This window comes from Thamnophis sirtalis, unplaced genomic scaffold, assembly GCF_051295495.1.
Source record: "Thamnophis sirtalis isolate CommonGarterSnake01/CBP01778 unplaced genomic scaffold, rThaSir2_p1.2 scaffold_3, whole genome shotgun sequence".
Lineage (NCBI taxonomy): Eukaryota > Metazoa > Chordata > Lepidosauria > Squamata > Natricidae > Thamnophis > Thamnophis sirtalis.
In genome coordinates this window covers 94,643,307-94,655,631 of record NW_028261383.1, presented here as the reverse complement: position 1 = coordinate 94,655,631, position 12,325 = coordinate 94,643,307, and the positions used below count along the sequence as shown (strand labels likewise).

Genomic DNA, 12,325 nt, shown 5'->3' with positions numbered 1-12,325 from the left:
AATCACTAAACAGTATAATTAACACATACGTTGGCTGAGAATTGGAATATTGGAATTGGGAAGTGGAGTCCCAATACATTTGGAGAATTCCAACTTGATGAACGTACTGTTTTCAAGTTCTATTTGTCAAAATTGTTTCTATAGTATTAGTGACTAGTGATTGTTATACACTGCTAGAGGTCAGGGAATCAAAAAAAGCAGCCTTGATCTAAAAAAAATAAACAGGAAATACCTTTTCTCAGCTGTTAGGGAAAAGCCTTTTGTGAAATATGAAGTGAGGGTTAAAATGCACTTCAGGGAATGTTTAACATTGGCCATTTCCCATATTGGTTAGGATGTGCAGTTTTCTCAAGACTTCATGCTGCATTCTGTGATACTGGTTACTTTGTATATTACCTATCTATTCCTATTGCTACTACTCTATAATCAGTCATTCAGATTTAAAATACATTAAAAATATGATCTTCTGTACTTTGCCATAACTAAATTAGGCACAGAAAATGTACAGTTAAGACAGAAACTGGCGTCTTCACGTTGGCTATTAAATTGTGTCCTTGCTACACTAGGATTCTCTTGACTTTAACTGTTAACACACAGAACCTTCATTTAGATGCCCTAACTTCAGATACTCAACCTGGCAAAGCTACAGCTTTATGTTTTTAAATTTGCAGATAGGCCTTTCAGGCTGCAAATTTGCTCATTCTCCATTTCTGTAGTGAAGGTCCCTGATAATAAATGGGAAGGAACTTGATGATGCGTGTGTGTGTGTGTGTGTGCGTGCGTGAAGGATGAAGCCAACAGCAGCAGAACAATTGCTCACGAATGGTAGCAGTGTTTAAAGCCATATTGTTGCTTCTGCAATTAAAACTATTTGAGAATTATCAAGAATAAAGATGAGCTCCCATAAATGTTAGTGCAGGTAGAGCTGATGAGGAAATCAGCTGATCAGGCAAATAGAGTTGATACATTTCAAAAGTGGTGAAGCTACCAGGAATACCTCCTCCACCCAACCTGACATTGCAAAGAGGCACTGTTCCATGCAACATAGTACCATTACTTTCTCCATTGAACATTCTTTCCTTCAACAACTGGGCAGATTGGAAATAATTTTTAAAATAGTGTCCTAGTTATAGAAGCCATCTCTAGGGTAATTTGCCAGGCACCAGTCTTTTTATCATTGAAACAACAGATGAAGTCTCTTTCCCATAATTATTATTCTCCAAGGTTTGTTTGTTTTTATGAGTAGTTACCAGGTAGAGGATTTTTTTTTGTTTTATTTTATCTCCAACTTTTCTGGCTTTATATGCTATAAGATCTTGTACTGCATTTACTGATGCTTTTTTTTTTAAAGAAAGAATTGTTTTAAATGCTTTATCATGGTTAGGTCTCCAGTTATGACCATTCATTCAGCAACCAATCAAACTTACAATGATGCTGAACAATGGGTATTTTCAACCGGTCCTCAAAAGTTGAGGCTGGCATCATGTACCTGTAGTCATGTAATGTTACTTTATAATATTAGTTTCTTTTCTACTTAATTGACCATGAAACCCAGTAAAAATAATTCTGCCTCTCGTATATTTCTAACATGTACCTTATTGAAACCATAATGGTCGCTATCAGTCAAGACTTAACACTGTCTGGCACTGTTCTGGTTTTAGAGCAATTAAATCCTTTTGTTTTTAATTTCACATGATTTTTACTGTGAAGTAAAAAAAATGATATAAACTGTTGTATGAGCTTTGTTTTGATAATCACTATATACAGAAATAAAATACTTCCATTGCTTATAAGAAGCTTCTACTTCTTAGTGGCTTTTAACAGTCCTGGTCCCCCCACCCCAAGAACCTTGGAATTGGACTAATGAATAATAATGACATTGGAGAATTCTTGTCCCAACCCCCTTCTTTACATAGTATAGCTCCTAGACTTTTCTCATTTAAAAGAACAATTGTTACTCCAGCTGAAACGTTAATTGCCATTCAGGTTATGATGATTTTATCCCAGTTTTCTTTGTATAGGAGTCTTAAATACTCTAGAACTACTGTATTAGGATCAGATACCTCCTATCTATAATGAAAATGTCCCTCAAGTCAACATAACCTTATTCTAATGAAATTTGCAACATGCTGGCATTCTGTCAGTTTCAGCTTTAAGTCAGTCATAATTAAATTAAATCTCATTCATTTCAGTGGGTATGCTTTGAACTGATGATCCAGCCAATTGCACATTTGGCATGTTGCACCTTGCCAAAAGAAAAAAAATCTAGAGATGTTTGAGAGCAGAATACTCACCACCATGGAAACAGTATCTAGGGTTGGACCACAATGGAGGAAGTTAACTGCAAAGATAATGAAGGGTTCCTAATGTCTTTTTAAAGAAACCTTTTGGAAGGAGGCACAGTTGCAATTATAAGAACTCCCACTGAATAGATTCTGGCTTGTGAAAATGGTTTCTTTCGGACTATTTAAATCTCTCCTATTGAGGCTGTCAGTTCTTCAAAGGAGGTACTTTAATGTGCCTTGGTAGCAGCCAGAGTAATAACTGTTGATTCTGATAGGCTGCTTGGTAAATTATCCTCTATAAATAATAACCTTGACAACTGGAAGGCTGGAAATGATTTTCTTAAAATAAATTTGATCCTTCATCCTGAGATTAGGGGTGAGTTTTTAGAAATTTCGGTGTCAACATCAATATCTCCATTAAATGATGTGGAGCTTAAAATGCTTAGTGACAGTGTGACTCTTATTTCCTAATATGTTGGAGTTTATATTTCCCCTTAATCAGTTAATAATAGTGTGGTATTGACTTCCCATTAAAGAACATAATCTCTCTTCCTTTAAAAAAAGCCTTTCATTGGGAGGAGGTATTATGCTTTGGATTAAGAATGGATCACGTAGATATGTAAAGGATTGTTCTATTTTCCTCTTTTCTGTAACTTTTTTAAAACAAATCTGAGCATGTGTTTCCGCAGGCAAACTTCGGTTTTTAATCTATTTTTTCAATATATTATTCTTCCACCTTGCTTTGCTAGTGCTACTAAGGTGTGAATACAACATTCCATAATTATTGTCACTGGGAAAATATATATCATTATGACAGTTGAATATGACTATATGCATGCACTCCCTCTATCCTTGCTGTTGAATGACAATTGTGAATGACAACAGCAAGGATACAGGGAGTTGCATGAATACAGTTATATTTAACAGTCAATGACACCTGTCATTCAATGAGTAATTATATCTATCCAACTGTTTTCAGCACGCTATGGGAGGTTTACAATATTAGCATATTGCCTTCACCAATCAGGGTCCCCATTTTGCTGACCTCGGAAAGGTGGAAGGATGAGTCAACCTTGAGCCCATCAGGATCAAATTCGAGACTATGGGCAGAGTTAGCCTGCAATTCTGCATTCTAGCCACTGCTCCACCAGGGCTCCTATAATGAATGTCCTGTTCCACAGCAACATTTAGGACTGCAGAACCTGCAGTGCATTACTAGAAAGCCTGTTTGGTGTTGTGGTTAAGGCCCAAGGCTAGAAACCAGGAGACTAGGAGTTCTAGTCCCATCTTAGGCACAAAGCTAGTTAGGTGACCTTGGTTCACTCACTCTCTGTTGACTCTAGGAAAGAGACAATAGCAAAGCCCTTCTGAAACCTTGCCAAGAAAACTGCAGGGATCTGCCCAGACATTGCCAAGAGCCAAGACTAACTAAAAGGCACCAGAATAAGCAAGCAGCCCTCTCCCCATACAAAAATAAACATGTATAATATTCAGTATGAATGCGAACGTTCTAACCTCTGTCATTCATTTCACAGGATGCTTCTGCTGCATCCTCCTAAAGTTCAACCCAGCTATTCCAGGGTTTTCCTTGCTCAATTCTGTGTATATGTGCATAGAAGATAACTTCAATTGCTAGCAAAGTCTTTGCTTCAGTTCTTTGATGTAGCATTTTTCTTGCATTGCTGCCATAAATTAAGCACTTTTCTGAAAGATTTGTGCATGTGTACAAAAATATCACCGAAAACAATTGCCTAAAAGAAACCAAGACAGACTGCAATATAACATTTCCTTTAAACTGTACTATCCTTGGATTTCTGATGGGATACATTGTATATTCTGGAGAAATGTTCACCAAAGTTTCAAACTAAATGTGCTTTTGTCTTACACCTGGAAGCAAATTTGGGTCTCAGGCTCAGACTAAACCAAACATTAAACATTATGTAACCCTAGATAATGGATGGGTATTGCCTATCATGATTGGCTGTTGCAGGGAAGCAAAATTGCAGCCTGTAAGAAGGATTCTCCCAGTTTTTTGCATGTATAACTTTCTAGTTAAGTTGGGGTGTGCAATGATGTGTATGTTTTATGTTATATCTCAAGTTCAATTGTTATGCCAGGTTCTTTATGCATGTTAGGAAACAGTTATCATTTCTAGTCATGTTATCTGGGGGCAGGAAGTTGTTGGAAGATGGCTGCTGCTGAGTAAAGACAAGCCTCTGGTTCAAGCTCCTTGCTGTCTGCCTTTATATTGTGTTAAATCATCACATGGTACCAGGAGTGGGGTGAGAAGAGTCATGGCAGCAAACAGCCACACAAAGAACATTCCTTCCCTGGATTTGGAGTCAGGGAACATATCTGAAAACTTGTCAAAGTGGAGGGAGCAGATAGATGGATCCAAGAAGATTACAGCAGTTCTTAACATGAAGCCCCAACCTCCAGAAAAAGCTGGAGACATCACTGGGCATCCTTGCTGTCTGCCTTTATATTGTGTTAAATCATCACAGGGTGTATGAAACCATGGAGGTTTCAGTATAGTTTCTTAGCCTTCTAAGTAAGCACTGGCATTAGCCCTTCAGAGCATGCAATTTATTAAGCTGCCAAACTCAATGTTAGTTTGCATTAACACCAATCTTGATCTGATTTGAATTTTGTTATCAATTCAAAAATTGATTTGGAAAATTGACACAATTTGACAGCAGTTGGGCATGCTATCATAGAAACCTCACTGGACGCCATTGCTTAACTATATCTAAAATGGATTAGTTATTGTAATAAGTTTCAAATGACAACTTCTCTATTTCAAATTAGAATATTTCCAAAACAGTTGGTAGATGTCTAACTCAGTTTGAATCCAAATCCAAGTCATGCGGTCTTATTAAATACAAGCAAAAAGTAATTTGCCAGAAGTCCTACATTTATAAACCAAACTCCCAAAAATTGAGTCATAATATACAAGATCAAGCTGCTTGACTCAATATGCAAGATCAGGCTACTCACTCCTATTGAATGATATGCAAAGGGTCCATATATGTTTGTCAATCTTTCTGGTTAAGTTGAGGATGTTCCAGGACAAGACCATTGCAAGGATCACTGGTTTGCCTTTGTTATTTGACAACATCAATATGGATGCAACCATAGTTCACCGTACATTCTTAAGAGCTACAAAGCAAAACATACCACTCCATAGAAAGCAAAGTCTTCAAAGGAGCCTGAGGTCTCATTGAAGTGGTAAAATTAGATTGGGGCTATACTATTTCCAAATGCTGATGAAGACATCTCTTCAATATATTTTTATTATTTTTACATTTAAAACAATGCAGTACCACAAAGTCGAAGTGACCATGCATTCACATTATATACACCTAGTCTTAACCATTAACAATCAGCCTACTAAATACATTGTCTATCTTTCTGTCCAATCACAATATATACAGTTTGTTCCAGTCTTGTCACCTTGTCTTATACCAGTCATAAAATCTGTTGCAGACTTCAAAATATTCTGATTCCCCTTTATTTTTAAGTTCAAGAGTGAGCCTCTGGTGAAGACATCTATGTAGGACTGTTTCCCCCCAAAAAAGACTTTTCTCTACATTGAAAACAACCATGTTGGGAAGAAATCTAGATCAATCTTCCTTTCTAAGATATTTTCTGTGCACAGCACTTTGTATAAATTCAGTCCTATGATTGCTCATCACTGTTCTAAAGACGAACAGCTCAGATGGAGGCTTATAATTTTACTAGGATCCAGGCTACAGATTGAAGGATGTTCAGACATCCTCTCTAAATATTTACCCTTATACTATGTGATTCATATCTTTATGTTATCTTGAAAGTGAGGATCTTAAGCTTTAAAGAATCACAACCATGCTCATGGTTAGTTAATATCAAAGGTGGATATTACCACAAATGCCCAGTTTGGTTTGTGTAGATGCTTATAAATTACCTCAGTTGCCACAATATACTCTGAATAGGCACAGTAAAAACTTCAGACTTGAATGTGATTATGCTGAAACTCTATTCAGTTTACTTATTTCAGATCCCTACATCAAAACCTCTTGTGTATGAAACAAGTCTTTTATATATTGTATATTCATTGCATCTTTTTAATGTTGAAGTCAACTTACTTAATAAGAGGGAAACAAGGAAATGAAGCATATGAACTACTACATACAGTCTTCCAAGCAGAAAAAAAAGTCTGCTAAATTATGGGAACTAAGCCGGGCTCTTCAGTCTATTGTATAATTGATGAAAAATAGGTATCCTCCCAACCTCAGGTTCTGTTCCAGATAGACTGACATTTTGCATGCCCATTCTCGCAGGGATTCCTTGATTGTCTCCGCTTACTTCACTAGCTGACATTTCAATCATTGTTCAATGTGCTTCCATTTTTACAGCTTATTCTTTCTTTTCTCAAAGCAAAACAGTGATTTGTGGAATATCTGTAGCATGAGTGGACAAGATACATCCCTTGTTCTGCCCTTCTGTGGCCCCTCTTTTTTGCATTCCCCAGAGACTTGGGATATGTTGGTAACAAACCACCAACATAATTCTCTTAAAAAAAACCAAACCCCTCCTTCAAAAACTCGGATCTCACTATGGTGAGATCCCAATGTCACTCTCCACCCACTTCAGCTCTTAGCCATTACAGTTAAAAAAGAGAGGTACAATCCCGTCTATAAAATTTTACCTTTTCTTTGGTGTGGCTTGCCTTCTTGTGCCATGGGCTCTTTAAGTATCTAATAGAACCTTCTCAGCATTATGCTCAAGTGCAACTATCAAACATTAGAAAATAACAAACATATACTGCAATAATATATGCAGTTTATTAATCCATTGAATCAATATCTGACAATATTCTGCTGCCTCCCAGCCGATCTTCTTTTGTTGCCCTGAATAGGAAAATGGAGCTGGAAAGCAGGTTACTGGGGTGGGGAGGGAATGGAGATTTTGCAGTAACCTTCACCCAGGAGTGGGGAGGGAATGGGGATTTTGCAGTATCCTTCCCCTGCATGCTCACAAAGCCACACCCACAGAACAGATAGTAAAGATTTTTGAATCCCACTACTGTTACCTACATCGTTGAATGAACAGCTACATTTCAGAGATTACAATAAAGGATTGGGGTAGGGGGTTGCCATCCAAATTCACAAACTCCCTGAAATCTTTCCACTGACCCACAAGAGATTGGACAATCCCAGAATAAGACTCCTTGTTTTAGATGTTAGCCTAAGTATTTCTAATTACTAAGAAGGCTTACTTCCCATTTTAATCGAGGCAAGATTTTATTTTGTCCCTTTTTTCAGAAATGACATATGTTTAGTTTAATGAACAAACATTCAATGATAACTGATCCTCAAGTTACCATGGTTGTCAGTGGTACCCATTCCAATCATTTGAAATACTGGTGTTGGGGAGAAATCAGAATATACAACATTGGTGTGAAATACAAAGGATGAAAGTCCGTTGTTTTTTTAAAAAATTAATAACAATCATTCTCAGACTCAAGTTTCCTCATTTAGCCCACAGAAGGTCTCCTGCCATTCTTGCTCAAGAGATGGTAGAGTTCCAGATCAAATTGCTTGGGGTTGTAGGGTGAATCATGGCATCACCACATGGCTGCTTTGCCAGGCACACCTGTGCATCTGCTCCTTTCCCAGGAGAGGAAATTCTATCAAAACGGTGATGTGATTTTTTTTTTTAAAAAAAAACCAGTCCCACTATCAAACAAAGGATTAAGGGTCCAGCTTGATTTGATCCCAGAGGATCTACTTCATGCAGATCAGCAGCTGAGAATCATTTGGTTTGTGTAGTTTTGCTTTGGTTTTCTTTGTACTGGTGGGGAGTGTTGACTATGTTTCACTGGGGGATTCTGCCATTTCTGGAGGTCTTTAATGCAGCCATTATTGTCTGTGTTTTGTGGAGATATTTTCAACTGCCTGTTTTACAGTAATTGCTTTTGCCATCAACTCTGCCATGTTTCAGTCTGTATAAAAAGCATAAATTGGTTGGATTTTCTGTAGGATGGGTGTACATTTTGTCTTGTTACATATACAGTAGCAATATGTAATTGTAGTTTTTTCAGCAATAGCACTTAGACTTATATATTGCTTCACAGTGTTTTATAGCCCTCTCTAAGCGGTTTGCAGAATCAGCCTATTGCCCACAACAGCCTAGGTCCTCATTTTACCGACCTCAGAAGGATGGAAGGCTGAGTCAAACTTGAGTCGATGAGACTCAAATTGCTAAACTGCTGGCAGCCAGCAATCAGCAGAAGTAGCCCGCAGTACTGCATTCTAACCACTGCACCACCGCAGCTCAGTAGGAGCCAATGCATGATTTCTTTGTCACCTGGAGGACAATGAATTCAGTACTTGAAGAAAACAGAAAAGAACAATTGTTTTGATCTGAGGCAATCTGACTTCTGTAGCTCTGTGAGGTGGTGAGAAACTAGTGCAAAGCTCAAAAGTGTGGCTACAGTAACAATCTATGGTTATGGTTAAAGCCAGCAAAAATGTATAAGCCTACTTTAAAACATGGTTCAGATCGGAGAATCTTACCTGGAAAGGAATCAGATGTTCAAATAAAACATGGCTAGATAAAATAATCATTACTCTGAAGTAAATATTAATATTTGAGAATATTAATATTTAATAATTAATGGTTAATAATATTACTCTTTTTTTAAAAAAAACTTGTTTTGTGAAATCAGGTGCACTGATTATGTTACCTAACTCAGCACCAAGGAATCCACAGTTCAATCCTGAACTTCAAATATATTCTTCTACTGAAACTTAACTGTACTTCATAATTGAAGAATCATGAGAGAAGGTGGTATATAAAACTTTGTAAATAACTGTATAAAAAGTTTTGTACCTGCTTGTCTTGGGAGGTAGGGAGCAAAATGATCATGTGCCCCTGCATGCATTGACCCAGCCTATTTGTGGCTTTTCTATCTGCTTGTTCCACTATAAAGCCAGTCTTTTATTCAGAAGAAATTAGCCCTTTCTGGGGACTGCTCCCATTTTGTAAAATTTCTTCCTTCTCAAGGTTGCCCAACTGCAACTCTTCTTGTTCTCAAGCATTAGGAAAAGACTTAGCTCCCATTGTCTTTGGCTAACTTTCTTCAGCTGTTCTGTCCATCCATTTCATTTCTGTCTCATTGATTTATATTTTACAGGTAGCAATAGCACTTAGACTTATATACTGCTTCACAGTGCTTTTACAGCCCCCTCTAAGCAGTTTACAGAGTCAGCATATTGTCCCCAACAATCTGGGTCCTCATTTTAGCCACTTTGGAAGGATGGAAGGCTGAGTCAACCTTGAGCCTGGTGAGATTCAATCTGCCAAATTGCAGGCAGCTCGCAGGCAGCAGAAGTAGCCTGAAATATTGCATTCTAACCACTGCGCCTCTTTACATTGTGTCTGTTAATCATTATTTTAAACATATTTTCATCCTGTTTTTAAATAACTTTGTTAGCTGGTCTGAGTGCTTTTTAAGCAGAAAACAGAGCTTAAAATGTTAATAAATTAGTTTGTTATTCAGTGACTCCATTTAGATGCCACAATGTTAGGGAAAGTATACAAAATATTTCAAATCTGAACTGTTTTTAATCCAAACTGCCAGTTTTAAGCTCAAAGTACCTCTGAAATGTGTTTTTCAACAACTGTTTCACCCTCAGAGTAATGAGAAAATTACTAACACTTGCACACTCTTGTAAGTCAGAATAATGGCTTAACCAGGAATGCATTGGCTTATTCCAGCCAGTCCTTCCAATAGGTGGAGCACCATTGCAGTGTGATGCTTTCAGCTTGTTTGTTTGTTTACTTGCCGATTTATTTAAAAACCACTCATCCCCTTCACAGAGGGATTCTGGGTGGTATAAATATAATATTAAAAATATATTAAAATTATATAAAGCTTTTAAAAAGCCAAGTTTTAAAAATTAATAATTTATAGCTTTATAGATTTCATTTTCTGGAGGATCCATCTATTTAAAGAAATCATATATACATATACATATACATACATTCATACATACCAGGGGTGGGTTTCAACCGGTTCGCAGTGGTTCCCGTGAACCGGTTGGTTGGCAAATCTGGAAGTAAGGAATGGCGAAGGGCCCATCCGCCCGCGCTCCTTACCGGTCTTTGAGGGCTTCTGCGGTTCCATGCAGGTGCATGGCACATACAGCAACTGCGCGATTCTCCGCGAGCAGCTGGATGGCACATACAGTGCCTGCGCGAGTCTCCGCGAGCAGCTGGAGCATTGCGCAGGCGCTATGACGCATGCGTGAACTGCGCGCGTGCACGAGGACGCCGCTGGCCCCGTTCCAACCGAACCGGTTGGAACAGGATTAGCAACCCACCCCTGATACATACATACATACATACATACATACATACATACATACGTCCCGACAAGCAGAGTTATAGCTAGCAGTGCCCCAAAAGTAGGAGGAGCCATCTGGTAGAATTCACATGCTGGTAGACTGTTTGCTTATTTTTAGTATTTATATTTTAGTTTGACTTAACTGGCTTTGTCTCTCAATTTGGGCCTTATTATCATCTAAGAGTTTAGATTTGTGAAATAGCTCTCTACCTATGATGTTTCATTTATCATTCTTTCTGTCTTCACCAGTGGTGGGTTCCTATCGATTCGGACCGGTTCAGCCGAACTGGTAGTGGTTTGGCAGCCTGGGTTGCTGGAACCGGCAGGGACCCAGGCCTGCCACACCCCCAAACTGGTTCTCCCAGCGGCGGCGTAAGCGCCACCATCTTGTTTTTTGCTTATGTGCATGCGCAGAACAATTTTTATTGCACTATGCATGCGTCCACAGTGCGCATCAAGCCGCATGCGCTTGCGGCCCGTCCATGAGCAAACTGGCAATAGCAACTGCCAGAACCCACCCTTGGTCCTCACCATTAATTACCCTGCAGATACCTAGTGTATTTATTTGTTTACTTGTAACATTTGTGTACCACTTTACTCCCAAAACTCTTAAGTGGGATATCCATCTATACGCAAGTGTTACATATTATGTTTATACCCCATAGTGATGAATTAAAATATATATTCCTTTCTCTCTATTGCCTAATATAAAGTTATATTTATTCAAGAAAAATGTTAGACTAAAAATCCTAGCTTGTATTTCAAGTTGTGACTTAAACAGGCTGATTTGTGCAGCAGAAATATTACTGGATTATTGACTCAAGAATGTTAATGTTTTATTTCAAACACAGCTGGTGAGACATTTACCCACGGGGGAAAAAATTAGCAAGCATTCATTTAGCCAAAGGCCCATTGAAAACAATAAATTTTGAAATAAGAAGAGGAAGGTGTGTTGAAAATGTTGCCGCCTTGAGTTCTTTGTAAAAATAATAAATGCTGGATGTAAATAAATAAATATGAAACCTGATCTTAACCTTGGTAGTGAAACATAGTGCCCAATGGATTGAGTAGCAATATCACTTAGACTTATATACTGCTGTTACAATCCTCTCTAAGCGATTTACAGAATCAGCATTTGGCCCCCAATAGTTTGGGTTCTCATTTTACCGACCTTGGAAGGATGGAAGGCTGAGTCAACTTTGAGCCAGTCAGAATCCAACTGCTGGCAGTCAGCAGAATTAGCCTGCAATACTGTATTCTAACCATTGCGCCACCACTCCTGCTTAAGAAGTTGCAACTTTGGTACAACTTCCATTCCACTTCATTAATAAATACCAGCACCATTTAAAAGGAAGACTCTTTATCTGTCTTTGCCACTCTATGTCACCTTGACAGTTCTAAGGATTCTTTCTCTTGCCTCCAGAACCTCCCAAGCAGCTTTGGGAAGGCCATGGAAAACATGGCCATCGAAGGCCATGACAGGAGAAGCCTAATGACATCTCCTGACATCTTCAGGAGTATCATTATTGGATTCAACACTTTGGATTTTTTGCTGCCTTGTGACTTTTCAGTAATATAAAAATAACTTTGAAGGTCTATGGTGATTCTCAATCATCTAGGTCATGGTTTTCCCAAACGTGCTTTTTCAAGA

The 12,325-nt window shown here is 38.2% G+C and overlaps 1 protein-coding gene across 3 annotated transcripts in view; it reads left to right on the top strand.

Annotated features, from left to right (window-relative positions):
* TCF7 (transcription factor 7) overlaps positions 1-12,325 on the top strand; it is a 129,036-nt gene that overhangs the window by 35,603 nt on the left and 81,108 nt on the right. The gene's annotated exons all lie outside the window — the stretch shown is intronic.